This window comes from Berghia stephanieae, chromosome 15 (genome assembly GCF_034508935.2).
Source record: "Berghia stephanieae isolate SIO BIC M18660-M18661 chromosome 15, UCSD_Bste_1.3, whole genome shotgun sequence".
NCBI classification, from domain to species: domain Eukaryota; kingdom Metazoa; phylum Mollusca; class Gastropoda; order Nudibranchia; family Aeolidiidae; genus Berghia; species Berghia stephanieae.
In genome coordinates this window covers 14,791,718-14,796,908 of record NC_088374.1, presented here as the reverse complement: position 1 = coordinate 14,796,908, position 5,191 = coordinate 14,791,718, and the positions used below count along the sequence as shown (strand labels likewise).

General features: G+C 34.1%; 1 long non-coding RNA gene across 1 annotated transcript; it reads left to right on the top strand.

The window, feature by feature from the left end:
- Nucleotides 1–991: 991 nt before the first annotated feature.
- On the top strand, nt 992–1,633 carry LOC144960600 (uncharacterized). The gene is made up of 2 exons (XR_013642882.1): nt 992–1,124; nt 1,514–1,633. It is a non-coding gene; the product is annotated as an uncharacterized LOC144960600 (long non-coding RNA).
- Nucleotides 1,634–5,191: the final 3,558 nt, after the last annotated feature.

Genomic DNA, 5,191 nt, shown 5'->3' with positions numbered 1-5,191 from the left:
TATTTTTTTATTATTATTATTTTATATCATCATCTATCATCATCATCATCATCTATCATGATCATGATGATGATCATCATCAGGTATCATTATTATTATTATTATTATTATTATTATTATTATTATTATTATTATTATTATTATTATTATTATTATTATTATTGTATTTGTTCTTATTATCATTGAGCCTTACCCTCAAGATTATCAAATAGCTTTCAACTTTAATGTATCTCATAGAATTTCTCAAAATTAAAAAAAAAATATTCTATAGTATTTTTACAATCTCTCAGCTGTATTAACCTAACCTATTGGTCCATAGTCTAGAATCTTGAGGGTGGCGATTAAGCAGAGAGAACCGAACCTTATTTTGCTTTCAAGCGTTTTCAAATTTTAAAATCTTTCCGTTACTTTTAAAGATTCTATTTAACTTTTTTTCTAAAGCTAGTACAAGTTAAAATCCTTATTATGAAGATCCTTACATGATCTAAATTTAGACAGCTATCACTCCATGTCATTGGTATTGGCTCCTGTCTCTTTATACAATAGATTCATATTTCCAGTGTGCTTATCATATACTTTTACATAGGGAAGTCAAGAAAATATTATGCCAAAACTTGCTTTTTTGGTTTTGCATATGAAGAAATTTTGCAATAATATATTTTGTTACAGTATATACCCTTTAACTTGCCAACATTTTCTATATTAAATATATTTTATTCTTTTCTTCTTGTTCACATTTATCAATAGGCAGGATAAGAGTGCTGATAAAACTCTAATTGTAGCTGATTTGTAATATTAGTATAATTTGATAGATTGGTCTTTTGACCATGTAATGTTGCAGTTGCTATTGAAAATATAATATAAATCTACCATTTGTTGTACATATTTCACTAAATGTAATATGTTTTTTTTTTGTTTTGTTTTTAATATATGAAAAATTACTTTATAGTAAAAACAACTTTTTGATTTAAAAAAAAATCATTACAGAAACCAAATCTAACATGTGTCATGGAGTCTGCACAGGAAGCAGACTGAAGGAGGGAAATGAGAAGAAGAGCAGCTGGCGGCTTTTAACATGAATTTTGAGACTGTTAGGCTCAACGTTTATGTACCGGATATTCAAGGTATATATCTCAAGAAAAATAGGTATAATTGTAGATACATATAATTCCTTCAGATTATATCAGTTTGATAGTTTGCAACATGTTTCTGGCAATATAAATCAAGTTAACTGCAAATTATCTTGAGTTCACTTGAATGGTAAGTTGGTATAAAATTTCAAATTAATTGATTCTGAATGCATAATTTTCCTTTATTTCATTTGAAAATTATCTGCTGCAGCTATAAAGCAGAGAAAATAGGTTCATTAAATTTTTTAACAAATTGATAAAAGAAAGACAAACGTTTCTATTACTTTTTTAAAAGAAGATTTATTGACCAAAGCTTTTTCTGGAGGCATTTAATCACACAATATTCCTTTCCTTCCCCCCCCCCCCCCCCCTTCTCTTCACAGGATGAGAATACAATACCAACATACCTGTAGTGGAGATACATCTAATCTATAGATTTTGTGATTATCAGCATGTGCATTATAAATGAAATGACAATAAAAGTGATATTTATAAAATTGCAATATGTTTTTTAATAATGCTTTTTTTTAATTTGACAAGTCAAATATATATAATGGCCCTCAGATGCAGATGGTGGTAACTCCAATAGGCTGTTTGGAACCATATACCCTTTTCATACAGTACCAATCGAGTATTTGACTTCCTTTAAGCACTAAAATTTTTACAAAATTTGTCACTGCCTGAAGTCGGTACCCATTCACAGTGAATTGAGAGGGTAATGTGTGTAACGTCGGAATAATATTCTTCAATAGCACTGTCACCTTTCCAACCACTGATCACACTTAGCATTGCTTGACCTTTGTGACAAGTCGAGACACTGTGCCGCTGAAACAAACAACTCGTTACTGGTAGTAGCAGTGGCTATAATATGGTAGTGGTGATAGCATTGGTAGTGAAATAAAATTGGGCTTTTGTATAGCGCAATATCCACTAAACGTGCTAAAGCGCTTTACAAGGGGTCACTGGCCAACAGCAACACTTAACGTGTAGGACGGGACATGACGTCTGTTAGGAATATTATATTTTTTCGGACAGCGACAACGCTGTTAACGGCCAGGTACTCATTTTGAACCTGAGTACGGTGAGATAAAGAGCCTTTTCCAAGGACTCAACTATGTGCCGAGCGAGGCTCGAACCCAGGAACTTCCGATCCGAAAGCGAGTGTCATACCACAAGACCACGTATCCGCACAGTAGTAGTAGTAGTAGTTGTAGAAATAGTATATAAGAGGGAAGAAATAGATAGAGAAACTCGAATTGGCTCTCCTCTGGAGGGAACGTATTATAATTTGTTGTGTGTTCTGGATTGCTGTTTTTCCCAGCTGTGTTGTGAACTGTTTTATATCCGTGAAGCATTGTGCTGTCCCTGCGGAAAGTTGCCATTTAAAACCCCAAAAGTTGCAAAAAGTTGCCATAAAAAAGGGCAAAAGTTGCCATAAAAAGGGCAAAAGTTGCAAAAGTTGCCAAATTTTGCGGAACATTATCTGACAAGGGGGGAGAAAAAACGCACAAACAAAGGCCAAAGTTTCAATTTAAACCACATCTGTTTATTACCTCAGCAGCATTAATAATGATAATAATACAGTACTCGCGTTATACCGGCACGGTCAGTCATCACCAAAAAGTGTGCTAGTATCCGATCGTGCCGGAATTTCGATAAAGGCTTAAACTTAAAGTACTGTAGTGCATAAAAGTATAAAATAAAGTTATAAAAGAATCTACATGTTATAAAACAAAAGTGTGACCAAACCTAATCAAAAAGCTAACAAATGTAAAAGAACAAAGCCTGAAATTATAAAGAATACATTTATAATAGTTTCTTTTGTTAGTTTTAGATCCAATCGACCGCATTAGATCATATACCGGATCGCTGAAACAAAAAGCACAAATCAAACCACAAAACATCATAATCATCATAACTGACAGATGATTTACAGACAAAAATATATTATCCATCAAAAAACTTAAACTAAATACGTACATCATTATAATATCATAACAAAATAAAATCATAAACATAAAATAAAAGGACACTGTACTAATTGAAACTCATGAACATCACTATGAGGAGTGAAGTCCAGCCAAGATCAATAAAATCAGTTTGGGCCAACCGTGTGGTGCAACCTAGCTACATGTAAGCAAGGAGTATGCCACTTATAATTGAGTGCCATATGCAATGAAGTTGTTATAGTATAAAAATATTAACGCGAAGGCCAGTCTCCACGAGTTGTGCGGTCAAAAAAAGCTCAGTATCCAGTTAGTTAAGGGAAAAGTCCACAAAAAAAAATTTAAAAAATCAGGAAAATCGCAAAAATCGCGGAAAGTTGCGGGTAACAGCTACAATCGCGGCCGCGAATTGCCATTCGAAAAACGACGGGGACAGATTGTGAGTCCCTGTGGTGTGTTGTTTCTGCCTGTGTGTGTGTGTGTGTGTGTGTGTGTGTGTGTGTGTGTGTGTGTGTTTGTGACGTCGTGCCGGGTATAAAAAAGCGCTGTGATTATCCCCAGACACCTGTCTGGGGATAATGAAAACTCGTTATCACCAGACACCTGTCTGGGGATAACCAAAATTCGTTATCCCCAGACATATATTTGAAACTCCGCTCCTTTAAACAATTATCCACATTCCAGAATATGGAATGTTTCCAAATGCACATAGAAATAATAAAGAAAGTTAATAAAATATATATAAAAACATAGAATTAACCGACATTTAATCAGTTGTTACTACATAATATACACAATATGCGTCGACTTCGAAGTGGGTGTCATGGCCGAATGGTTTAGTCGTCTGCCCTGGAAGTTTTGCCAGAACCGACGTTGTTGGTCCGAATCCTGGTACCGCCATTTTTTTTTTTTTGTGCGAGTCTATTCTTTTCCCCTTTTTATTTGGCCTTTTGTTCCGTCTCTGAGCATGAATTTCTAAAAAAATGTTTTTATTAAAAAACAATTATTGTTTTTCTTTTCTCCTCTATTTAACCATTTGGTCGCTCAAATTTTATGTTTTTATCGATATTTTATTAACTTTCCTTATTTCTATGTGTATTCGGAAACATTCCATATTCTGGAATGTGGATAATTGTTTAAAAGAGCGGAGTTGCAAATATGTGTCTGGGGATAACGAATTTTCATTATCCCCAGACAGGTGTCTGGGGATAATGAAAGCCCAGCCTTTTCGTTATCGCCAGACAGGTGTCTAGGGATAACCGATTTTCGTTATGACAGCCATAAAAAAGCTTCAATCTTTCTCTTTCAGCACTTTGATTCAACATGGATGATTAATAGTTAACTTCGTAAAATAATTTTAAATCAAGTAGTCTACTGTGAGCGATTCGTAAACCCACCCACTTCCGTGGAGATTATATTTTATTTTTTTTTCCCAACGCGAATAGGATTAAAAACTTTTCACACCTCATTCTCATTGTGTAAACAAATTGAATGCGCGAAAGGCGAAGGGTGCATAGTTCGGGTCATTTGAATCTAATTATGAAAACATATCTGGGTCATTTTTTTCTAAATAGTTTGCTCAGCGTACGGCCCGTATAAAGTTTCAAAGACAACTTTCCCTCAATATTAAATATATTTATTGTCAAAAACATATCCTCTTTTATAAATAACACAGGGAAAATAATCTAATGCAAGCGTTAGCTGAGAAAATTGGTTCATTGCTTCTTGAGGGACGCATCTCTGTGCGAACAGACACCGGAGGCCGACGTCATCGTGTACTCGACTGACACTGGACAATTGGAGGTTGTTACGGGACCCCAAAGAAATTGATACATAATGCATTACATACATAGGTTTGTGATGAAAAGAAATCGACATAAATCAATAATTCTAAATGGTACAAACCGTTTTTAAGCCAACTACATCATATATAGGGTGCGAATCGGACACAAACATTTTGACAACAAAGTGACAAACTTTTGCACTCGTCACTAAGGAATTCCCTTTCTATTATAAGCGATTATGTGATTAGATAGGTCTTAAGTCTAATACTAAGTCCTAAATTATGATCTGCTGAAAGTCTCTAATAATAATAATAATAATGATAATAATGAC